Genomic DNA, 26,646 nt, shown 5'->3' with positions numbered 1-26,646 from the left:
GGGGTAGCAGTGTTGTATTTAACTGAGCACAACTACAAACTACTAACAAAGACGCATACACACACACATGCACACACACACTCTCCAGAGGGCTACGCTCTTAACCCTAATTTGCTCCAGGGGCTCCGTGGTACTATGGCTGACCCTGTAAAACAAGACATTTCACTGCACCTATCCGGTGTATGTGACAATACAACTGCTCCATTCGGACCTGCTAGGCTGCCATATGGACAGGCCTCCTTGACCCAGTTCTGCCATATGGACAGAACTCCTTGACCCAGTTCTGACACTGTTTGTCCTGTTTTCCTGCACAAAGCAGCAGCTGACGGCTGAGTGTTAAATACATAGTGAGCGTGGGTGTTCTAGAGCTGCATCTACCAGACTGGGTCCCTGTATGTGTATGTGTATGTGTATGTGTATGTGTATGTGTATGTGTATGTGTATGTGTATGTGTATGTGTATGTGTGTGTGTATGTGTATGTGTATGTATCTAAGAGATAGCATTAAAAAGTGTGACCGTGTGTGTGTGTGTGTGTGTGTGTGTGTATGTGTGTGTGTGTGTGTTTGTGTGACATACTGGCAGATTGTGTAGTGTTTGTGTAAGAGCAGGCCTAGATGAAAGAGTGATAATCAAAGGGGGTTTGATCAGCTGCAGGCTGTGTGTGTGTGTGTGTGTGTGTTTCTCATGGGAGGCAGTGAGGGAGCTCTACAGCATCCATCCCTACCAGCGATAGATACGCATACACTTCCTGCCAATCCACTGGCCTGCCAACAGTTCAGGGGTTGAATTAAAATTCAATCCATGACCTGAACATTGCCCATGATGTTTCCCTATTATTTTTAATTCACTTTTAGAATTGACTGACTTGAAAGGAACCCAACCCTACTGACCAGTCAACAATCTGAGAAAACCATCTATGAAACCACAGCCCTGTCTCCAACCAGACATAAAGTACCTTACTACAGATAGAAAGCCTAGCTACTGTATTTCAGATCAGTGTCCCCAGGCCCTCATCCTTTGAATCCTCTTCCCCCATCATCTCCCTCCCCTGGGGAGGGTCCTTTACTGCAGCAGACAGTCCCCTGAGAGAACCACCACTACCAAGCCCTCCAGGCCCCTCCATGCCTCAGTGCTCAGCCATAATAATAATACCTTGATCAAGGCCTTATCAGTTCCATCAGGCCAGCGGCTGGCTGTAGTTAGAGCTGAAATTGATCAAACTGCCCTGTGACCACACCACAGCACAGCAGAGCTCAACTCATTTCAATCACACAGGAGTTAACCAGACTACTGGAAATCCATCTGGCTCGGAGTCACTAGTCTTTGTCTGTCTCGCTCACACACCATTTCTCTGGCTGTCTGTGTCATTATCTCAAACACTATTTCTCTGGCTGTCTCTGCCTGTCTTTCACACACATTATCCCTATGTCTCTGCCTGTCTTTCACACACATTATCCCTATGTCTCTGCCTGTCTTTCACACACATTATCCCTATGTCTCTGCCTGTCTTTCACACACATTATCCCTATGTCTCTGCCTGTCTTTCACACACATTATCCCTATGTCTCTGCCTGTCTTTCACACACATTATCCCTATGTCTCTGCCTGTCTTTCACACACATTATCCCTATGTCTTTGCCTGTCGTTCACACACATTATCCCTATTTCTCTCTCCATTGCACTATACTGTCTCTTTCAGTCTCTCACAGAGAGCAAAATAAGACTCTGGTAAATGCTCTAAACGTTTTGACCCTATCTGAGTCTTTGCCAGGACATCTTTCTATCCCCTGTATTTGGCTTCTCCGACGCACACACACTGTTTCTCTGTAGGACTCCGTCTGTCTCTGTTTCTCTCCACCTACAGATGTAGGATCTTAATTTGAGCCAGGTTGCTACATCACAAAAATAATCCTGCAGCAACAGCAAATGTGAATTATTATGTGGATTATAATAAATTGACATATAATACATTTTGTAGGGGTTGATACATTTTTCGATAGGGCAAATCAAGTCTGAAAGTGGAAATTACAAACTTTAGAAGACTTTTTAAAATTCAAATAGACTACAAGTTTGCATTTCCTGCTGTGCAGGAACATTTTCAGCAACAAAAGAGTGAGTATGCTTGCTACCTCTGGGGCATATGCACAGTACTCGTTGAACTCTCTCTCTCCTCACCTCTCTCTCTCTTCTACTCACCTCTCTCTCTCTCTGACCTTGTGCTCTCAGCCCTTTACTAACACATGTTGTTGGTGATGAGCGTGCATGAGCGTGGAGAGACCTGCGGAGGCTCATGTGCACTCTGCACCCTGCCCTGCCCCGTGCCTTGGCCCAGGGGCTGCTGGGATAGCTCCCTGACCTGTCATTGATGCGCTCTGTGTGTGTGTGTATGTGCAAGTGTTATTTTGCCGCTCGATCGTCTTTGCTGCAGGCATCACACTCGCTCATTAACACCAGCCAGCACAGCCACGTGTGAGACTAAGCTACATACGCACACAATACTGTCTGCATTTCTCACGTGTTAGCAACCCTCACAATCACTAACCCCTCGTTATGAGACAAACCGATACAGTATATGTACACACACAGGTCTCTCTTAGGACTCGTACACAGCAGTAACGTTTGCCTACTGAGAGTACTTGTGAACCGAGTGCAAGCTGATTTTACATGTAGAACCTCGTGAAAATGTCTGCAGTGAGATGTCAACAGCGCACTCAACGATCGGTAGACGAACGGGAGATCCACATTCGGTGCGATGTGTGCGACCCTTTACTCTTCATCACAGAACAGAACCACATAAACACAATATGCTCATCACATACCAACACATTGGCTACCCCTTATCAAACAACAACCAGAAGCACAAACTAGTACTTTTTTTCAGAGACATAAAAACAGATTTCAACCAAATTACACTCAAAGCTACACAATTCTTTCCACCGAGTCTTTTCAGTTCATTTAAAGTTGTTTTCCCATTTTGCATCTCAGGGCCGTACCAAAACAGAATACACATGTCCTACCTAATATATATTACTGTATCCACGCCTGCAGGCATTTGAACATTGCGTCATTTAATGGAGAGAGTGGAGGGAGTGGAGACTAGATAAAACTGTTGCTGTGCTCTGCTCTGCTCTGTTCTTTGGCTCCATAGGAGAGAGACTGCCTACCTAGCTCCTATGGGGGCTAATTATCCTTTAGTCCCCTACTCATCCTCCCTCCTTCCCTCCCTTCATATCCTTCCCTCTCACTCTCCTTCCCTCCTCCTGACCGCTAGGCCCAACCCAGCTCATACTGAGCCCTGAGCAGAGCCCTCTCTTCCACAGCCAGGGCCCTGGGGACTCAGGGAGAAAGGTTAAGCCTAGCTGGACTAAAGCTCTTTCTTTCTTTCTTTCTTTCTTTCTTTCTTTCTTTCTTTCTTTCTTTCTTTCTTTCTTTCTTTCTTTCTTTCTTTCTTTCTTTCTTTCTTTCTTTCTTTCTTTCTTTCTTTCGTTCTTTCTTTCTTTCGTTCTTTCTTTCTTTCTTTCTTTTTTACACTGAGAGATATATATAGAGAGAAAGAAGAGGAGGGGAAGGAGGTAAGGGTAAGAGGAGGAGGAGAGAGAGTGTGAGAGAAGAGATCATTATAAAAGAGAGAGGGAGTGATAATGGAAAAGGAGAGAGATAAAAATGAAATAAAGAGAACAGAGAAGGTATAGAGTGATGCTCTCCTACTATTGTAGCTCCTTATTGGATCTATTAGGGGAAATGGTGCTGTGGGCCATGAGGTTGCATCAGTGCTCTGTTTCACTCTTCCATTACTTTGCTTTACATTAAGTGAGCCTGGCCTGCTCTGTCTAACACATTCCCCCGACCAATGAGCTGAGAGGGGGAGGGGGGTTATGAGGAGACATTTACGTTTTACATTTTAGTCATTTAGCAGATGCTCTTATCCTGAGCGACTTACCGTTTTAGTGAGTGCATACATTTTCATACTGGCCCCCCGTGGGAATCGAACCCTGGCGTTGCAAACACCATGCTCTACCAACTGAGCTACACGGGACAGGGGGAGTTGAGGCGAGGCAGCCTTACGGGAAGATAAGAGTGATCGATAAGGGTATCTGCTGCTGGCTCAGACCCACCAGGGAGTAGGAGGAATACAGTTCCGGGTTACTCTTATTACCAGGATGATAGGCTGTGTGTGTGTGTGTGTGTTCCTATCTGTCAGTCATCAAAGGCTGCTGGCTCTTTCCCTAGTGTATTCCTCTCTCTCCTGTTATCTTTCCCTCTTCCTTCCCTCCCCCTCCTCTCAGCATGCAAAAGGCATCCTATCAGCGAATAGCTATTTATGATCAGCAACCAATATCCCCCAACTGAGAGAGAGAGAAAGAGAATAAAAGAGAGGGAGAGAGACGTTGCCCAAGGCTATTTTTCCCCAGCTTATGTTGTGTATGAGTGTGAGCGCTGCCACTTCTTCTTTGGTGTCTCTGTATTCTGTAGGTGGTGCTGGATCCTAATGACTTGGCTTGTTTGCCTGACACTCTTATGCCCAGCAATTTGCAAAAGCCTGGGCTGTAGAATTTATCTGAGCACTTGTGTGTTCTTTCAAAGCAACAATGAGATGCTGCACAAGGAAGTAATTGAGTGGGCTTCCATCCACACTGTCTCACTCTCAGACCCCCCGAACTCCAAACACATAGCTCCACACAGTGGTCTCTCATAATCAAACACACAAATGTTCTCCCCAGGCTCTCCCTCACGCTCTCAATTTCTTTATTTCTTTCTCCCCCTCTTTCTTTCTTTCTTTCTTTCTTTCTTTCTTTCTTTCTTTCTTTCTTTCTTTCTTTCTTTCTTTCTTTCTTTCTTTCTTTCTTTCTTTCTTTCTTTCTTTCTTTCTTTCTTTCTTTCTTTCTTTCTTTCTTTCTTTCTTTCTTTCTTTCTTTCTCTCTATTTCTGCCTTTCTACTCCTCTCTCTCTCTCTCTACCCCTCCTCATAGTCTGGCTACTGAAGGCTGAAAGATAATTTCTTTCCGGCAGTCCCTAAAATGTAATTTCCATGTCCAATTTTGACAACCCCCCTCCCACACTCTATTTTATTTCCCTTCTCCTCTCCCCATCTTCCCTTTCTTTCTTTTAATTCTCTTATTTTCCACGCCCGCTCCCTGCTTCTGTTCTTCTTTTCTTTCTTCCCCCGCCTCTCTGATTCTCTCTGCTCACATTTCTCCTCTCTCTCTGTCTGCTCACATTTCTCTCTCTCTCTCTCTCTCTCTCTCTCTCTCTCTCTCTCTCTCTCGCTCTCTCTGCTCACATTTCTCTCTCTCTCTGCTCACATTTCTCTCTCTCTCTCTCTCTGTCTGCTCACATTTCTCTCTCTGTCTCTCTCTGTCTGCTCACATTTCTCTCTCTCTCTCTCTCTCTCTCTCTCTCTCTGTCTGCTCACATTTCTCTCTCTGTCTCTCTCTGTCTGCTCACATTTCTCTCTCTCTCTGCTCTCACATCTCTCTCTCTCTCTCTCTCTCTCTCTCTCTCTCTCTCTCTCCCTCACATCTCTCTCTCTCTCTGTCTTCTCTCTCTCTCTCTCTCTCTCTGCTCACATCTCTCTCTCTGTCTGCTCACATCTCTCTCTCTCTCTCTCTCTCTGCTCACATCTCTCTCTCTGTCTGCTCACATCTCTCTCTCTCTCTCTCTCTCTCTCTCTCTCTCTCTCTCTCTCTCTCTCTCTCTCCCCCTCACATCTCTCTCTCTCTGTCTGCTCAAATCTCTCTCTCTCTCTCTCTCTCTCTCTCTCTCTCTCTCTCTGCTCACATCTCTCTCTCTGTCTGCTCACATCTCTCTCTCTCTCTCTCTCCCTCTCTCTGCTCACATCTCTCTCTGTCTGCTCACATCTCTCTCTCTCTCTCTCTCTCTCCTCACATCTCTCTCCTCACATCTCTCTCTCTCTGTCTGCTCACATCTCTCTCTCTCTCTCTCTCTCTCTCTCTCTCTCTCTCTCTCTCTCTCTCTCTCTCTCTCTCTCTCTCTGTCTGCTCACATCTCTCTCTCTCTCTCTCTCTCTCTCTCTCTCTCTCTCTCTCTCCCTCTCTCTCTCTCTCTCTCTCTGCTCACATTCTCTCTCTGTCTGCTCACATCTCTCTCTCTCTCTCGCTCTCTCTCTCTCTCTCTCTCTCTCTCTCTCTCTCTCTCTCTCTCTCTCTCTCTCTCTCTCTCTCTCTCTCTCTCTCTGCTCACATTTCTCTCTGTCTGCTCACATTTCTCTCTCTCTCTGTCTGCTCACCTCTCTCTCTCTCTGTCTGCTCACATCTCTCTCTCTCTCTCTCTCTCTCTCTCTGTCTGCTCACATCTCTCTCTCACTCTCTCTCTCTCTCTGTCTGCTCACATCTCTCTCTCTCGTCTGCTCTCTCTCTCTCTCTCTCTCTCTCTCTCTCTCTCTCTCTCTCTCTCTCTCTCTCTCTGCTCACATCTCTCTCTCTCTCTGTCTGCTCACACTCTCTCTCTCTCTCTCTCTGCTCACATCTCTCTCTCTGTCTGCTCACATTCTCTCTCTCTGTCTGCTCACATCTCTCTCTCTCTCCTCACATCTCTCTCTCTCTCTCTCTCTCTCTCTCTCTCTCTCTCTCTCTCTCTGCTCACACTCTCTCTCTGTCTGCTCACATTCTCTCTCTCTCTCTCTTCTCTCTCTGCTCACATCTCTCTCTCTGTCTGCTCACATCTCTCTCTCTCTCTCTCTCTCTCTCTCTCTCTCTCTCTCACATCTCTCTCTCTCTGTCTGCTCACATCTCTCTCTCCCTCTCTCTCTCTGCTCACATCTCTCTCTGTCTGCTCACATCTCTCTCTCTCTCTCTGCTCACATCTCTCTCTGTCTGCTCACATCTCTCTCTCTCTCTCTCTCTCTCTCTCTCTCTCTCTCTCTCTCTCTCTCTCTCTCTCTCTCTCTCTCTCTCTGCTCACATCTCTCTCTGTCTGCTCACATCTCTCTCTCTCTCTCTCTCTCTCTCTCCCTCTCTGCTCACATCTCTCTCTCTGTCTGCTCACATCTCTCTCTCTGTCTGCTCACATCTCTCTCTCTCTCTCTCTCTCTCTCTCTCTCTCTCTCTCTCTCTCTCTCTCTCTCACATCTCTCTCTCTGTCTGCTCACATCTCTCTCTCCCTCTCTCTCTCTCTCTCTCTCTGCTCACATCTCTCTCTCTGTCTGCTCACATCTCTCTCTCTGTCTGCTCACATCTCTCTCTCTCTCTCTCTGTCTGCTCACATCTCTCTCTCTCAACTCTCTGTCTGCTCACATCTCTCTCTCTCTCTCTCTCTCTGTCTGCTCACATCTCTCTCTCTCTGTCTCCTCACATCTCTCTCTCTCTGTCTGCTCACATCTCTCTCTCTCTGTCTGCTCACATCTCTCTCTCTCTCTCTCTCTCTCTCTCTCCCCTCTCTGCTCACATCTCTCTCTCTGTCTGCTCACATCTCTCTCTCTGTCTGCTCACATCTCTCTCTCTCTCTCTCTCTCTCTCTCTCTCTCTCTCTCTCTCTCTCTCTCTCTCTCTCTCTCTCTCACATCTCTCTCTCTCTGTCTGCTCACATCTCTCTCCCTCTCTCTCTCTCTCTCTGCTCACATCTCTCTCTCTGTCTGCTCACATCTCTCTCTCTCTCTCTCTCTCTGTCTGCTCACATCTCTCTCTCTCTCTCTCTCTGTCTGCTCACATCTCTCTCTCTCTCTCTCCTCACATCTCTCTCTCTCTCTGTCTGCTCACATCTCTCTCTCCCTCTCTCCTCACATCTCTCTCGCTCTGTCTGCTCACATCTCTCTCTCTCTCTCTCTCTCTCTCTCTCTCTCTCTCTCTCTCTCTCTCCCTCTCCCTCTCCCTCTCTCTCTCTCCAGACCAGCAGTGGCCATGGCTGTAAAAGACGCAGGCTCAGTGTTTTTCTTCTTCTCTGTGCTTTAAGACTTCCTGTGGGAGTGTCAGTTAGAGCCAGCCCTGCTCACTGAAGGTCACTTTGGGCTGGCAGAGGGGTGGGGTGGGGGTCTGCTTTCAATCAGGTTAATGTCCCTCTCAGAGGAGCCAGAGCAGAGAGCAGCAGACGCATACACACACACACATGCGTGCACACACACACACACACGCTCACCCACCTTTTTACCCCCCGTAGACACCACACAAAGGGAATACAGATAAAAGCAGAGCGCTGCTGGTTCCAAATTCATTTGAGATGCTCTCTCATGGCTCCGGCTTCAAGAGCATAGCTCAGACTCACACTGCATATCATATAACTGCCAACCGCCACTGAGCCTAGTGCTATAGGCAGGATTCATGTCAACATCAATGGCTTCATAATCATATTGAGAACGCTATACGGCTGGGTGACGATTCAATATTGCACAGTCCGTCTACAATTACAGTGAAGTATGCTACAAAAGAGTCCTAAACCTTTGACACCACAATCTTCAATAACTGCAGAACAATGGCTAATGAAAATAGAAAATGGGAGCCTAGGGAGCCACTGAAAAAATATCAATCTAGATTCTACATCACAAAAACAGAAAAACACATGAAAAATACACCCATAAACAGACATTATGAAAAAGTAGACCGTTGCTGTTCGAGTTACTTTAATCAAATGACCTGTAAACTCAATTCAATGACTGAATCTGTGGTGTTCTCCTTCTGGGAACCCACGCAGGGTGTTTCTGCTAAAGCATTTAACCCTTCGAACCCGCGGCGCTGCTGCTAACTAAAACCAGCGCAATGGCTTTACGATCTGTTTGGAAAATCTCTGCTGCACACGTGAACAAATAGACGTTTTCTCAGGGTGGAAAGGTATAACACTACTGACTGTTCTACCTACTGGAGCATTTATGAAAACACAGATAGAGAGAGGCACAAAACGTGCACACACATGTATTGTATACACACACAGACACAGACACACACACACACACACACAGACACACACACACACACACACACAGCTATGTTTTACTATACTTATGAGGACTTTTTGGGGACCAACATTTGATTCTCATTCAAAATCCTATTTTCCCTAACCCCTAAATCTAACCCTTACCCTAACGTTAACCCTACCCCTAATTCTAACCCTAACCCCTAAGCCTAAAATAGCCTTGTTACAAGTGAGGACCGGCAAACTGTCCTCACTTCTCTGAATTTTAGTTGGTTGACTATTCTTGTGAGGACTTTTGGTACTGCAAGTATAGTAAAACCTGTCTCCACACACACAACTGAGATCATACTATCCCTTTCGCTGTCTCGCTGTCACGCACATACACACACACACACAGGTGGGGAAAGGTTTAAGTAGGAGAGAGGGAGGGAGGGGGTTAGTTTAAGAGGAGAATTGATAAAAACACCTGCACAGAAAACCCTACTCTCTCTGCCTCCAGCTGTTGCTCTGCTTATTCTGACAGGCTGACTGAGCAGCAACATGAAACTGAGCCAGGCTCGCATGAATTAGCTATGTGTAACACACACACCCACGCACGCATGCACGCACACACACACACACACACACACAGTGCTGTTTAAGCCTTTAGTTTAATAGGAAATTGCCCGTGGAACTGTGATAAAGGACTTTTTCTATCAAGCCCAATGTGAGGGACCAGGCTGCGAATCAATTTGCAGCAATTTGACACCCTCCCTCACCTGCCGTGGCCATACAGACATGCTGAGTGAATAGTGAAATAACGACATCCGTCACATCCTCAAATGAACATAGACAACCGTTTAATGCAGAACGACTGTGTTTCTTTTATCACTGGAGAAAGTCCAGAGTATGAAGAAATCAGATGCAAATCAAATGCAAGCACTATGGACGTGTATGCGTTTGTATGCGTGTGTGTATGTTTGTGTGTATGTGTTTGTGTCTCAATATGTGTGTGTAATGTAACAGTAACAAGAGCTGTAATCAGTGCTGTGGTTGTGAGTGTGAGGGCCTGTATTGAAAGAGACATCTGGCAATAAACCATCCAAGATGTCTTCCAGCCAGTCGTTCAGCGTTCTCCTCAACTCCTCCTAAAAGGGTCAGTGACGACCGAAGGGGGTCGAATTGGGCCCATCTGGACAAGGTCAAAACCCCTAGACTATATATGGGCCCAAAAAAGGAGGGATGGAGCTGTTAAACGAGCCCGGAAGACAACAATGTGTACCTCCTTTGTACTAAAGTGTCCTTCAGCTCTGACCTCTCACCTCTCTGAGTGCCTCAATTATTCACAGGGTCGTGATTTATGTGCTAAGATTAGCACTCTGTGATTGCGTCCCAAATGGCCCCCTATTCCCTATATAGTGCACTACTTTTGAACAGGACCCACAGGGTATAGGGTGCCATTTGGGACACACCCTCTGTCTCTCTGCCCCAGAAATGACCATCGCTGACCCTCTGGTTGCTCTGGCTTAGATAAAATATCAAGGGAAAAGAACCTTAGTGATTATATGGCTTCTTCTATGAATGTGCAATTTCCATACAAGTGGCTCCTTTCATTGCAACTAGCATCCATTCATTTAGGAAGTCGCCTGCACTGGCGGCCTAGTTAGCTACAGCGTTTCATGAATTGATATCAGCTTGGCTGGTGAAGCGAGATGCACGGGGTGACTCGGCTCGCTAGCGGCGCAGCTTATTATTCGTCTAACTATGCCAACGTGCTCAGAAGACATAGGCATGAAATAACCAGCACCTGGTGTCACGGTTGGCACGGGCTCAGCAAGTAGCAAATGGTCCAGGACAGACACACACACATATATAAACGCATGCACACATGCACACACACACTGAGCAGGTCTGAGAGAGTGTGTGTGTGTGATGGATTTGAGAACGAGAAAGAGAGAATAAATGTATATGTAAGTAAACCATATCTCATGTACATGTAGGGCAGTGCCTATGTGTGAATGGGTTAATCTGTGTATATGCAATATCTATGTTTATAAGTATGTGTGTGTGTATCAGAGAGATTGTTTACATAAGTGGGAGGATCTCATGCTAATGCCTTGGCTTGGGCGTTAGTCTATTCACAACAAGCCCAAGGCTGTAGGAGATTTATTGGAATATTTCCCTCATAAAAAAGTAAAGCTAAACAAATCCCCAGTGGAGAGACGCCCACTGATAAGCAGCTCCTTTCTCATGGCTTTAGTAACATAACGCTAGACTGGACCCACTCTCTCCATCCCTCTGCCTCTCTTTCTCTCTCTCAATCTCACCATTGCATCTCTTTAAGCCTCACTCTCTCTCCATCTTTCTGCCTCACTCTATCTCGAAGCCCTCCTTGCCCTCTCCATTTCTGTGTCCCTGGCTTTCTATTGCTCTCTCTTTCTCTCCATCTCGCTCCGCAGCCCCTCTCCTCACCCTTTTATATTTAGAGGAACGACCTGCTGAGATAAAAAGGATAGGACTAAATATTACAGGAGAGAACAGTGAAATCCAGATGATAGAGGTTTAGGATGGTATATGCTACAAGGCTATGAACAATGAATGAGAAACACAACACAACACGTCTCCCTACAGGCTCTATCCACAGTAAACAGGTGTCCGAGTAGAGGTTTTGTATTGAAGAGTATCTGTGGTCCAAATGGCACCCTGTTCCCTAATAGTGCACTACTTTTGACCAGGGACACATCCATGGTGCTGCTAGTGTCTAGTGCGCAGTAATCAGGGCTCCTCTAAGGTCAGAGATAGGTCTTGTTCCTTCCTGCCTCACACAGAGAGACAGAGACACAGGGAGATCCTGTTTCATTTGAGTCCCTCTCTCCTCTCTCCTGCATTTGAGTCCAAAATGACCAAATATAGAGGAGACAAAGAATACAGTCAGCTCTAGCGTACACTGCACATAGACTTGAATTGTTTTGTGAGACATTGGATCTAACAAACAGGCATATTTTGTGTGTGTGTGGGCCTGTGTGTGTGTGAGTGTGTATGTACACCTCAGCAGGGGGGACTCCAGGGCAGGGCAGGGTGTTGTGTTGATGTCATGTGTTTGCTGCCTCCCAGTGTGTCCCCCCGGACAGCTGGTAAAGTGACAGAGAGTACTATAGAGAGTACAGGATAACAGGCTGCAGCAGCACAGCAGGCTAATGACTGAATACTGTTCACATGGCTACAGGCCTCCAGTCTTACAGCTACCTATGTCTCGGTCTCGGCTCGCCTCAGCAGTAATATCACTTTATCGCATTGATGTGTTGGGTAGTGAAGGGGAGACAACACACACAGAGCCATCATCTAGCCACTGCTGCACACGCATGTATGCACGCACGCGCACACACTATCTCACACCTCCTCGAGTACACATACATGACTAAAACAGGGATAAAATATGACAGAAGCTGAGTGTTAGCCAGGCAGGGAGAGGCTGAGAGGAGGGCACACTCGAGAAGAAAAGTAAGAGGCCGAAAGAGGGAACAAGGCAGAAAGAGGGAGAGGGAACAAAGGAGAAAGGCACACAGGGAAATGAAAGGAGTGAGAGAACGGAGGAGAGGAGAATGGATGGGAGATGGAGAGGCAGGGCTGCACACACTCAAAGGGCCCTGGATGAGGTCATCTTTATCAATATCCCCAATAACAACAAACAGCCCAACTCTCCATCCATCCCTCTCTCTCTCTTACTCTCTTCCTCCCTCCTCCTCCCCTCTCCGGCTGCTCCTTGAGCTCCTTGAGAGATGGCGAGGCCTTCTCTGACGCAATGGGAGGCCTGTGTGAGTACAGGGCTGCGGGCAAACACACACACACACACACACACACACACACACACACACACACACAGACAGACACAGACAGACACACAGGCAGAGCGTGCTGCAGAGCGAGCAGACAGCCCAGCCGGGAGCTGTGTGGAGGTGATCTGTCAGAGGGTAACGGTGCGGAGTGGTGGGGGGTATGGTGGTAGAGCAGGAGGACAGACAAGGCGGGGCTGCAGACACACGGACAGATTTGTTCCTTCTGACAGGAGAGGAGAAGGATGGTTCCCTTCTAGCCTCGCTGCAGGGAGGAGGCGAACAGGTAGTAGTGTGTGTGTGTGTGTATTGTGTGTGTATGAGACTGGTAAAGAGCACACGGGATGTTGTTCTCCTCCATGCATGTCTAGGTCACATCTCCTGCCTGATGATGAACAGTTAAGAGTCTGACAAACAGCCTAGAACACAGCATGATAAAGCCTAACAACCAGGCCTCTGGCTCTCTCCGTCTCACTCTCTCTCTTATGGGCCCCCAGTCAATAGAAACAGGCAGCCACCATCTAACATCTAACACCATGTATGATGTCCATACGGCACCCCATTCCCTTAATAGGGTGCCATTTGGGACACAGTCCATCTAAACAGGGGCCTCAAAACTGTCTGGTGCAATATACAACAAGGGCCTAGAGGTCAGCAGCAATGCTGTTTTTCATCCTTCCCCCTCTAATCAGGGATTGATTCAGACCTGGGGCAACAACAGAGTGGTCTCTCTGGCCAATCAATGATATTAATCAATCAATTAAATTAGATTAATTAAATGACTGGATTAACAAGGGAGAAGAGAAAATCAGTAACACTGTGCACCTTGAGGCCTTGATTTATATCACTGATCTAACCTCTTAGTCCATGGTTGTGTCCCAAACAGCACCCTGTTGCCTTGTATGTCTCCGGATGGCTTTATTCTACTTTTCTCCCCTCGACGGAGTGCTACTACATCTGCTTCCTGCAGGGCTACAACCACACCCACCTCTACACCTGTGGAACCTTTGCCTTCCAGCCCAAGTGCACCTACATCGTGAGTGGCTCTCGCAATCTCTCTCAATGGCTGCATCCCAAATGGCAGCCTATTCTCTGTTTGAAGAGTTTATTTCCAAAATGCAATAAATGCCAATTTTTCACATTTGCATTTTTTCGTCTGAAATGAATGCTCATGGGTCCCTTTCTATGTGTATGAAGTATGACTGTTATTCACTTTTGAAACATTTACTTTAGGAGTGCTTAAATGTTCTTTTTAAACAAGATATCCAACACACTTGTTGTTTCCCAAGATGCGCTATATGCATTGTCCAGGTGGATGGAACGTTCCATATGGTTTTTGCAGCTGGCGCAAAAGTGAGTCAATTAGCTAATCATTTCCATTTATTTGTCTGTTCAGTCGTAAGTTAGATTTCTCTAAATATGTTTTCCACACTTAAGAACGTAATCAGAACCTTATTTTATTAATTTAGGCTAACCCCTGGCTTAGTCAGCTAGATGCAGTGATTGACAGCTGTCACTCTCAGCTGTTCACGCGCTGGCTAACTAGCGTTACGATTTGAGCTTTTGAGTGTCATTGAGCTTTTGGTTATGGATCCCTTTGACAGTTTGGAGTCTGTGTTATCTGTTCCTGTTGGCCAAAAGAGGAAACTTTCTAAACAAGCTCAGGAAAAGTGGAGAGCCAAGATCCAGCAACGGGAAACAATAATAGACTACTGGCTGCAAAAAGAATGAGGCTGCAAACAGCGGGCTGTGTCACTTCCACAATAAGAATCAATCCTTCCTTGACCGGCAAATTAATTGCGACAGACTTTCAATGTCCTTATTATTCCTTAAATGCTTTCCTAAAGTTGATATAATCAAACTATTGATTTATCCTAACAAAAAAAGTAATAATAATACAATTGTTCCAAAAGTTGCTTAAATGTCCAAAAAGAAAATACATTGTATGCACTTTCACCCTTTGAATACAAGGTGTTTTTAATTAATGTAAATTCATCAACATTTCTGAAAACGGATATATCGCGTTCTGGAATCAAACCCTTCATATAGTACACTACTTCTGACCGTAGGGAATAGGGTGCCATTGGGATGCACTCCTTAGCAACGGCCAATCTGGTTATATCTCAGGTTCTCTCTCGCTCTCTCTCTCTCTCTCTCTCTCTCTCTCTCTCTCTCTCTTTCCATATCTCTCTCCCTCACCCCTCTCTCACACACTCTCTCTCCCTCTCCCTCTCTCTCTCTCTTTCTCTCTCTCTCTTTCTCTCTCTCTTTCTCTCCCTCTCTCTCTTTCTTTCTTTCCATCTTTCTCTCTCCCTCCCTCACCCCTCTCTCTCTCACACATTCTCTCTCACACATTCTCTCTCTCTCTCTCTCTCTCTCTCTCTCTCTCTCTCTCTCTCTCTCTCTCTCTCTCTCTCTCTCTCTCTCTCTCTCTCTCTCTCTCTCTCTCTCTCTCTCTCTCTCTCTCTCTCTCTCTCTCTCTCTCTCTCTCTCTCCTCTCTCTCCCTCTCTCTCTTTCTCTCTCTCTCTCTCTCTCTCTCCGTGTGAAATTATGTTAAAGTGTAACGCCAGCTATTACATGGTGTTTAAGTTGCGAAGAGATCGAAAGATGCCATGAAAGGAGGAGGACTTTGTGGTATGGAACAAACTAGAAGAAAAAAAACATTGGCTGGCCCTTTAAGTGAAAAAAAAACAAGAGGACATTTTGTTATTGCCTCAACGGAAAAACAAAAACTGTAGGGTGGCTTACTAGAGGCAAACAGGGGGGAAATGAAACAGACAACGATATAAAGAAATCGAATAAACAGACAGACAATGAATAAAGTGCTAAGACGGCCTGCAGTCAGTTATAGGCAGCGCCAGGAGTACAGACACAAAGACCCAAAGGTACTAGTAATATACCTGTAGTGGCCATGGTGGGGAGAAGGAGATAACGACAGAGATTAAGAGGTAGATGGAGAGAAAGCGAGAGAGAGCGAGAGAGAGAGGGAGATTGAGAGAGAGAGTTCAGAGCTAGCGTCTTGTGGTAGGATAAGTGCTGTCCACCTGTGCAGTCCATTGATTGAATGAGCGATGAGAGAGAGCCCTAACGCCACATTCTCCTGCTTGCCAATAAATCAATAGACCACTTACAATTACTGCATCTGCTACTGCTGCTGTTACTGCTGCTACTATATACAGCTGCTGGCTGGGCTGGGCTGGGCCAATACACTGAATCTCACCATCACCACGACCACTCTCCTCTGATCATGGTCTCACTGTGCATGGGCCAGGTGGGCTAGAGGACAGCATGCCAATGTGTGTATGTATGTGTGTGTATGCAACTCACAGAGAGCGAGAAAGGGGAGAGAAAGAGCGAGAATTAGAGAGAAAGAATTAGCGAAGGCGACAATATAAAGAGAGTTAGATAAATAGGGGTCTGTGAGTGTGTACGGTCGGTCAGCACTCTCCCGCCCTGCTGCTGTCGCCATGACTCAGTCAATCAGTGACTCTGCATCTTAATTTGCCTCCTGAAAAAAAGCACACAGACATGGACTCCCCGCTGCAGTCACGATACGCACACACACACACGTGCGCACGCACACATATAGCGATCATGGTCACGTGGTGAGACAGCGAACTTCAAAAGCAGTGTCTGCCCACAGTCCAAAAGGAAATGTCCTCTTGGACAAAAGGTCTAAGACCCGTGTTCATATCTTGCGTGTGACACACACACACAAAGAAATCTCAATGTAGATTAACCAAAGAAAGAGACACACGCTCAGTATACCATAGGAGACTGCGGGGGAAACACTAGCGGACTGGTTCCTGACAATATGCAGCAATTCCCCATCAGCTGATGGCGTGCCAAGCAAGAGAGTGATGAGCAACAGACACTATCAGCAGCATGGATGAACGCAGCTCTGTCTCTCTGCCTGGTGGCTTGCTACATTGTGTGTCAGACAATAGAAGTGTTAAACCCGGGAGGAGCAGCAGACAACCAGCCGCACCCATGGTGCCCCACTGTGTGGCCGACTGCCACACACACACAAATTAATGTGAGCGCCACACACAGCAACATTTATTTAAAAAGGGGGCCCTCTCCCACTGGGAGCGAAATACAAATTTAAGGAATTTAATCCTGGCACACAATTCACGGTACATCAGTCGATAGGCCTCAGCACAGGGGAGGCCGGAACACTGTGAATTTTAAGAGGGGACAAACTGAATTCATTTACTTTACAGGTCGGCTCCCTTAACTGTTTCCCAGCCAGAGAGAGACAGAGAAGGAGGAAAGGAAGATGAGGAGGGAGTGGTAACGGAGGAAATAGAAAATAGACAGTGAGGGAGAGGTAGAGGAGGGAGGAGGGAGAGGTAGAGGAGGGAGGAGGGAGAGGTAGAGGGAGGAGGGAGAGGTAGAGGAGGAAGGAGGGAGAGGTAGAGGTAGAGGAGGAAGGAGGGAGAGGTAGAGGAGGAAGGAGGGAGAGGTAGAGGAGGAAGGAGGGAGAGGTAGAGGAGGAAGGAGAGCGAAAGATAAAAAGCGGTAGTAAAACAGAGGTGGAAAGGTAACCGATTGGAGGTATCCATCTGCATCTCTGCCTCTCTCTAGTGCGTCTCATTCCATTATTTCTCAGGCCACTTTTAAAGAGACGCTTTATAGATTTTTCGATGCATAGAAGCAGCAGGTTTAAGAGCTTAGCAGGAGAGGGCGCGCACAAAATAACTCAGTCACTCCTCCCAGCTACCATTGGGCTAGGTCTCCTGCCACTATGGGGCTCAACGCTGGTTAAATATCAGAATAACAACACAGTCTGCCTTTCACTCCCCTTTTTCTGGAAAAATAAACGTTGTTAATAGGCGCAAAAAATAAGCTCCTAGATAAACTGTTCCATATGCCACGAGTCAGTGTGTGTGTGCTGTTAGAGAGAGGTGAGGGAGAGAGGGGAGAGAAAAAGAAGGAGGCACGTGGAGAGGGTCTATTACAAATACACAGGGCACACAGCTAAGGGATTGTGGGAGAGAGAGAAAGAAAAGAGAGGAAAGCAGAGGGAGAGAGCTAGGTCGGAGATTTATGGTATAATTGTTGACTGCTGGTCCAGCCTTATCTCACTCTCTCAGAACCTACGACTAGGTATGCAGGGATTTTCTCCGCCCTCCCTCACTCCATTTCTTTCGGTCTGACCTCCTCTCTGAGTCCATCTTCCCCCTCCCTACCTCTCTTCCTCTCTTTATCTCTCTTGCTTTCCCTCCTTCTCACCATATCTCCCCATCTCTCCATTTCTCTCACTCCCTCAATCCCCTCGCTCTCTTTCCTTTTTCTATATTTCACCACCTCCCTCCCTCCCTCCATCTCAGTGAGCCAGAGAGGGTGCAGCGGGCTGGAAGAGATCAGCAGGGGGTCTGCAAAGTGCAGCCAGCTCAGGGCCAGAGGTCTGACTGCTGCAGGCTGGGTGGACAAGGGGGGAAACACAGACACCCCTCACACACACACACATACACACCACACCCCTGTGGGGCCCCCTCGACACAGCCACAAGCTGCCCCAACACCCCTAACAACAGCCCCATTATTGGACCTAGCTCTGGCTCTGTGTGCAGTTTACGCAGCTGGGAAAGGAGGCATTGACATTGGACTAGACTGGCATTGAGCTGCCAACAGGAGGCGCTAGGCTAAACCCACTCGCCAACTCACCACACCCTGGGAGAAAAGCTGTCTCAGTCCAACCATGGTGGCTGAAGCTCAGCTGGGGTTTGGCGGGAGCTTGGCTGGGTCTCTAAAGGGCGAGGCCCAGTGATAAGCCGTGGCCCTGTGCCTCTGCCCAGCCTCCTCCTCCTCCTCTGCTCCTGCCCTCCCTAGGAGAAAAGGCCATCAACTCAGCTCAGCCTCACTCCTTCTTGGCTAAGCTCCTGCTCCATACCAGCTTCAGGGCTACTTTTTATTGTTATTTTTGTCCAGCAACAGTTGATGTGTTTGTGTGTGTGTGTTTTAGTGTTTGTGCGTGTGTGTAACAGGCCTGCGCTCCAGGCACTTCCTGCCGCTAACGGCTCGGTGGCGCAGTCACACGGGAAGGCAAGACGAGCTGTATCGGAACAGAACAATGCCAAAAAAGGCTCTAATAAAAACAAACTGCAATGCTCAACTGGGAAAATAGGCTCGTCTCCTGCTGTTCATCTGCATGGATGGACAATGCAGTGCCCACAGGCCCACATTCAGGGAAGGCTAGGCAACACTGGGAAAGCTTTATTCTCATTCTGTTACTACACACAATACACACACCCACACACACTCCTACCACAGGACCACCATGTTTATTATACACAAGCAAGCAACCAAGCACGCATGGACACACACCAACACTACATAATACACACCAAAAACTACTGACACAATGGACCCAAACAGCCCTGTTTCATAAACTAGAGCACAAAGGAAGACAATGACATTGATGCTAAGTAAACAGAACAGACAGTAGAAAGAGAAAGGCTGCTGAAAACATATGTTCAAGAAGAACGAAAACAACACGAGTTCCAACTTCCAACAAACTTACACACATCAATCTCCTCTCTGAACAACATTTCTGTAAATAACATACTGTCCGCTCTGTCCCAAATGGCGCCCTATTCTATTAATCAAAGTGCACTACTTTTGACCATGGCCCATAGGTCCCTGGTTAAAAGTAGCACACTATATAGGGAGTTGGGTGCCATTTGGGACGGACTCAAACAGTACATAGGCCTTTTACAGCCTGAGCTTGTTGGCAAGCCTTTGGCACAAAGGAAATCACTGCCCAACTGTATCTAATACCATCCAGCTTCCACCTGCTTCAGGGGAGCCCACAACCAAATGCTGAGATAAGACAAATGGAAGAAAAAAAGATGAACCCATTTCAGGCTGTTCTAAGAAGCTGTTATGAGAAGGAATAACAGAATCTATGCTGAACAAATATCATTATGTCAGGCAACACACACATAAAATAGCAGAAACATATGCATGCATATGCCGCTGCCCCCCACCTACAGAGCGAGTTAGGAAAATCAGTTTGGGAGTCTTGAGGGAGGACAGTGAAACAGCAGATCAATGGTCAATACTGGTCAGCTGGTAAAAAACAAGCAGGTCATTGCTCTCTCCACCTCCGCTCTCTCTCATACATAATGCAATGTTTCAGTCGGAACACTGGACTTGTTATGAACCGTGTAGAGAGAGAGGGAGAGGTTTCTCGAAAGCTCAATAACTCAAACTACAGTGTACGTCCTCAGGGGATTTTGACCCAGAAGACAGGCCGAAGCGTGTCATCTTTTGTAGAGCTAGAATGTTACTGTAGAACCAGAACTGGTGCCAGAAATCACCAGTGTGATCTATTCACAGGACCGCTCCTATGTGTGTGTGTGTGTGTGTGTGTGTGTGTGTGTGTGTGTGTGTGTGTGTGTGTGTGTGTGTTTGAGTGTGTGCTGCACAGAGAACCCAGGCAGCTACACTTCACAGTCCTGCGTCGATGAGTGTTTCTCTCTCTGGCCCACAGCTGCACACACATCAGCCTCTCTCCAGCACATAGAGGGCTATGGGAGCACCATCAAAACACAGGCCTATATCAACCCCAACTACCCCCCACCCCTATCCCTGACCCCATCACCCTCCCCATGATGCTCTTAAAACACTATGCCCCCCTGCACCCCGCTTCTCTAAACATCATGCTGTGTCCAGCCCCAGCCCAACCCCCCACCGTTTCCCCCCAGGCCTAACACACACACATACACACGCGCACGCACAAACACACACACACAGCCAGATGACCCATCTGCTCCTGTTCCGAAGCCCTCTCAGCTGGCCTGCCTGCATCACATCATCACAGCCCCAGCCACTGGCACGGACTCTGCACTCCTACCGACCGACAGGCCTGCTATATTGCTGATACAAGACTATCACACTCATTACACACCAGGATAGAGAGAGGATGGAAGGATAGAGAGAAATGGAAGGATAGAGAGAGGATGGAAGGATAGAGAGAAATGGAAGGATAGAGAGAGGATGGAAGGATAGAGAGAGGATGGAAGGATAGAGAGGGATGGAAGGATAGAGAGAGGATGGAATGATAGAGAGAGGATGGAAGGATAGAGAGGATGGAAGGATAGAGAGAGGATGGAAGGATAGAGAGAGGATGGAAGGATAGAGAGAGGATGGAAGGACAGAGAGAGGATGGAAGGATAGAGAGAGGATGGAAGGACAGAGAGAGCATGGAAGGATAGAGAGGGATGGAAGGATAGAGAGAGGATGGAATGATAGAGAGAGGATGGAAGGATAGAGAGGATGGAAGGATAGAGAGAGGATGGAAGGATAGAGAGAGGATGGAAGGATAGAGAGAGGATGGAAGGATAGAGAGGATGGAAGGATAGAGAGAGGATGGAAGGATAGAGAGAGGATGGAAGGATAGAGAGAGGATGGAAGGACAGAGAGAGGATGGAAGGATAGAGAGATGATGGAAGGACAGAGAGAGCATGGAAGGATAGAGAGGGATAGAAGGATAGAGAGAGGATGGAAGGAAGGATAGAGAGAGGATGGAAGGACAGAGAGAGGATGGAAGGATAGAGAGGATGGGAGGATAGAGAGAGGATGGAAGGATAGCGAGAGGATGGAAGGATAGCGAGAGGATGGAAAGACAGAGAGAGGATGGAAGGATAGAGAGAGGATTGGAAGGACAGAGAGAGGATGGAAGGATAGAGAGGATGGAAGGATAGAGAGATGATGGAAGGATAGAGAGAGGATGGAAGGATAGAGAGAGGATGGAAGGACAGAGAGAGGATGGAAGGATAGAGAGAGGATGGAAGGATAGAGAGAGGATGGAAGGATAGAGAGGATGGAAGGATAGAGAGAGGGTGAAAGTATAGAGAGAGGATGGAAGGATAGAGAGGGATGGAAGGATAGAGAGGATGGAAGGACAGAAAGAGGGTGGAAAAATAGAGAGAGGATGGGAGGACAGAGAGAGGATGGAAGGATAGAGAGAGGATGGAAGGATAGAGAGAGGATGGAAGGATAGAGAGAGGATGGAAGGATAGAGAGAGGATGGGAGGAGGGTGGAGGAGAGAGACAGGGCCAAATTGAGGGGAAAAGGAGTCCTCAAGCTGAGAGAGAGGGGGATAGGAGAGGAATTCAAATTTGAAGATGGAGAAGGATCCAATCATTCCAAAGAAGAGCAATGAATCGTGAAAAGAGGGGCTCTTTTTTAATCTCGTCCCCAGATTGCTGCAGCAACACAAGGGTAAAATCAAACTGTTGCTCACTGAGCTGTGCAGTGAACCCCATTCAAACAGATTAATGCTTGCAAACAAAACAGGTTGAAATCAGTTGTGCATATATATGGAGGTGTTATGTCATCATCAGTAGAGCGAAAAGAGATTGATTTAACCATGTAACTCACACGCATTCACATGTTTGGATAGCTGTTTGCCACGCGTGGTCACTCACTCCAGTATCTGCTGCGTTTACATGTCACAAGTGGCACAGGGATGACTGAATGCACTGTAGCAGCCAGACACAGGACATGTGTTGGTGCTCCATGTCCCAGGCATGATGCAACCACCCCAGTGCCCCAGGACAGCTAGCTTCAGCTTCACACAAACACATGCTAGCAGAGGATAATGGCGAAAAAGAGGCCAAGCCATTACAAATCCATCTTTCGCCACTTAACCTAAAGAATGACAGTATCACAGTATTAAAAGCTCTTTATAGGCCAACCATGAGGCTGCCTCAGGGGCTGAGAGTGGACTGAGGAGGAGTAGGGGTTCTGGGGACTAGAAGGAGGGGCAGGCAGAAGGATACGAGGCCCATTGTGTGGCAACAATGAAGAGATCAACCCGGCAGGAGCCAAATCGGACTCTCAATAGAGCTTTAACATCTGGGGGGAGGGAGGGCACTGAGTGGGAATGCTTCCACCACCATTTCCCCTGCCTGCCAAATGGACGCACACAGGCCCTGGAGAAGTGTGGTAAATATTCCTACACACACATGGGCACACACACACCCTGGAAATGTCAACACACCACTGACAACATTGGCATTGTCATTTTACTGTGGCATTATTATTCGTTGTGGGGGTGGCACGCGCGCACACACACGCACACACACGCACACAGAGAGAGAGAGTGGCATAATTACATGATCATATCCTTACCATTCCCTATGCCTCACTAGGTTTTGCCATTTAACTCTGGGTGTCTTCATTTTCAGGATCATCAACTTTCCCTTCCCCAGTCCTATTCTTAAAATGTAATGACTTTAAAAACTGATTGTGGACCAGTCATTAGGAATAAAAAGCAGTTTAACGTTCTGCTCACACGCTGTAGCCAATTACTGTAATCAGACAGCTGAAGCTAACATTTACTTCATTACTGTTAAAAATAAAGCAAAAAAAAATAAAAATAAACAGGCCGAATTTATGTGTTAAGTCACTCTGAACTGGATAATTGTAATAATGGTTAACAACGGTAAAATAGCCATCTCCAAAAGAGCCATTATGTGACAACGTAGACATATCAGACACGTGATTTTATTTTTAATCTAATCTAATTGCACTGGCTCTTTCGCAATCCAATGTATCCAAATGGCTAGAACAGTTCAGCTACTCAATGCCCGATTTTTTTAGAGCATACAGACTCTATTTCACTCACTACAAACGTGGCACACATACATAGAAAATGTAAGTCGAGAAAATAAGGAAACAGATGATTTCGAACTGCATCGAATAAACATGGTCTGAATCAGGATTTAAATGTGGTTTTGTAGGCTAACAAAAAAAAACATTCGATTCGCTTCCAACTGCTTCCCAACCGCAGTGCGCTATGTTTACAGTGGACTAATAGAGATTAAGTTGCAGCAAGAATACAATTACATTTGGTTAAAATATCGTCCAGTGTACGTAAAACCCGGTAAAAACAGTGTAGCCCACTTTTAAAGCTTGTGGCAACAGTTGGAGCACTGCGGGGTAAAAGCCAACGACAAGATCAAATATTTTTCTCATTTTCTTCCTCCTATATTTGGCAACTTTAAATATTCAATATTGGGCAGTCTCACGATGTATCCAACCTACAGGATAACGCTCAAATGATTTTAATAATGTTGCAATGATTGCAACAAACTTACGGTAGTATTCGTTCTCTTCTGTAAGCTTCTCTGTTCAGCAGTTGTGATGATAATAATGCAATAGGCCTACTCTCTCTGTCAGTTCTCTCCGCAGTCACGTAGACAGACGAAAGATACCGTATCCTTTTCCTTTCCGATATCTCAGCTTTGTTTTTGGACAATTCAGTTAGTTACAAATTATTCCACATCCCAACAAATGTCACTTGTAATTGTTTGCGTTTTTCCTTTAGATTTCTTGCGAAGCATCGGGAAATCAAGACATATGATGCTGTCAGTTTACATATAGCGGAACTCGGTCTCTGCTCCGCTCACTCCCTCAATCGCCAGGCTCTGTAATAGGAAACCAAGGAAGAAAGAATACGCAAATAAGATCCACTTCCAAAGCATATAAAACCTCTCCTCGGCGCTCTCTGACGGAGAACTGCACAACTCTCGATATGAAGAAGTTTCTGCAGAAATGAGAAACAAGTCAGTAGAAAAAGAGGGACATCGGTTGGTCGCGTTTACGAGCAGATATTCCAGTGGAATACCGGTGTAGTGTGCCTATACCCGTTACGCTGCAGCGTGTGCCATACTTCTGCAGTACGTATCACTGTGGGGACCAGGGATGACACAAAGGCACACATAGGTCCCCGCCCATTCCCCCTGTGCAATTCCCAGACTGGGCTACCTGATAGTCCCAAAAGTCAGGTTACAGAGGAATAGCCCTTTTGATGAGCAATAGTAATTTAGGCCTATATAACACACTAAATAGATACGAATATGAGTTTGATTATGAACATGAATAGTAGATCTCCAGACCATTTTTGTGTTTTGTTGTAGGAAGTGAACTTTGGTGAGGAATACAATATAGATCTGTCTGTCTAGTGATGACGAGAAAATGTATTGTAAGATGATATTGTACAGGTGTTGGATCTTAATTTGACCAGTTTCTCAAAGCAGGACAATAATCCTGCAGCAACAGGAAATGTGAATTATTGTGTGGATTATAATTAATGGACATTTTTGTAGCAGTTAATACATTTTTAGGTAGGGACAATCAAGTATGACCTTTTTTAAATTACAAACTTTAGAATTATTTTTAAACCTTGAATACACTACACGTTTGCATTTCCTGCTGTGCAAGGAATTTCCTGCAACAGGGTGATTAAATTAAGATCCTACACTTGTATGATGGAGGGGAAGAAATCAACAGATCTGAAAGAGTAAACATACAAGACATGGGATTATGATTGGCAGATTAGGTGGGGGGAACAGGAGGTACAGTAAAGAAGCTCCATCTAATAATCCCAAATACCCAAGAGATTTCATACTAATAGATTCATACAAAAGTTTGATCTTTGTCTCTACGTATGGGAATGTATGATTAATAGGCCTGTGTGAATGCATGTGGCATTATATGTACAGTAAACTATGATGCCACAGTGATCTATAGGCATTATAATATGTCAAGATTATGGGTTGTTGTTCTAATAGACTCAGAATAAATAGTTTGTATTAAGACTGTATGTCCAGTAGCCTATGCTATCACAGTGGGTTAGATATTGTAATACTGTGTTGCTTTTCTGACAGACTCAGAGGAAATAGTTGGCTCGTGTTTGAAAATTGGCCCATAGTAGTTACAGAAATATCAAAGTGAATTAACTAACTCTCAGACATAAATCTCCAGACAGTATAAAGGTTAAATAATGTAGAGGCCCATTCAACTGTAATCCCTAAGTCAATTTTGTTACTTCTGTTACTTTAGTTCTGTAATGTTGATATACAATGCCTACCAATAGGAACGCTAAACAGGTGGGTATAAGCACTCCAATCCATGGAGTGTTTCTGCTTAAATCAAACATCTGTGAGCTAGAGGGGGAGCTATATTTGTTTTAGTTCAAGTGGCATCATTAATTCCTGTTAGATTTAGTGCAGAGGCCTTTGCAGTTTGTACATAAAGCCTTGAAACAACCCTAAAAGCATAAATTAGAGCTGCTAACAAAGACGGCAAGACACAGTGCATTCGGAAAGTATTCAGACCCCTTCCCCTTTTCCACATTTTGTTACGTTACAGCCTTATTTTAAAATGGATTAAATACATTTTTTCCCTCATCAATCTACACACAATACTTCATAATGACAAAGTGAAAACAAGTTTTTAGAAATAGTTGCAAATGTATAAAAAAAATCAACAGAAATACCTTATTTACTTATTTGCTATGAGACTCGAAATTGAGCTCAGGTGCATCCTTGAGATGTTTCTACAACTTGATTGGAGTCCACCTGTGGTAAATTATTTGGAAAGGCACACACCTGTCTATATACGGTCCCACAGTTGATAGTGCACGTCAGAGCAAAAACCAAGCCATGAGGTGGAAGGAATTGTCCGTAGAGCTCCGAGACAGAATTGTGTCGAGGCACAGATCTGGGGAAGGGTACCAAAACATTTCTACATTATTGAAGGTCCCCAAGAACACAGTGGCCTCCATCATTCTTAAATGGAAGAAGTTTGGAACCACCAAGACTCTTCGTAGAGCTGGCCGCCCGGCCAAACTGGGCAATCGGGGGAGAAGGGCCTTGTTCAAGGAGGTGACCAAGAACCCGATGGTCACTCTGACAAAGCTCCAGAGTTCCTTTGTGGAGATGGGAGAACCTTCCAGAAGGACAACCATCTCTGCAGCCCTCCACCAATCAGGCCTTCATGTTAGCGTGGCCAGACGGAAGCCACTCCTCAGTAAAAGGCACATGACAAAGGCCTCCCGAGTGGGCAGTGGTCTAAGGCACTGCATCGCAGTGCTTGAGGAATCACTACAGACCCGGGTTCGATCCAAGGCTGTGTCACAGCCGGCCGTGACTGGGAAACCCATGAGGCGTTGC

General features: G+C 46.2%; 1 protein-coding gene across 1 annotated transcript in view; it reads right to left on the bottom strand.

The window, feature by feature from the left end:
* The window catches only part of LOC121585017 (semaphorin-4C-like), a 47,329-nt gene extending 22,966 nt beyond the window's left edge, over window positions 1-24,363 (bottom strand). The window contains exon 1 of the mRNA XM_041901330.1: window positions 23,788-24,363. The gene's annotated coding sequence lies outside the window, so the exon portion shown is untranslated. The remainder of the gene's footprint in view (window positions 1-23,787) is intronic.
* Between the last annotated feature and the right edge of the window lie 2,283 nt (window positions 24,364-26,646).

The sequence above is a fragment of the Coregonus clupeaformis genome, chromosome 16, assembly GCF_020615455.1.
Source record: "Coregonus clupeaformis isolate EN_2021a chromosome 16, ASM2061545v1, whole genome shotgun sequence".
In the NCBI taxonomy this organism is placed as follows: Eukaryota; Metazoa; Chordata; class Actinopteri; order Salmoniformes; family Salmonidae; genus Coregonus; species Coregonus clupeaformis.
Note: the sequence above shows the minus strand (reverse complement) of the source record. Positions and strands in the feature narration are given on the sequence as shown.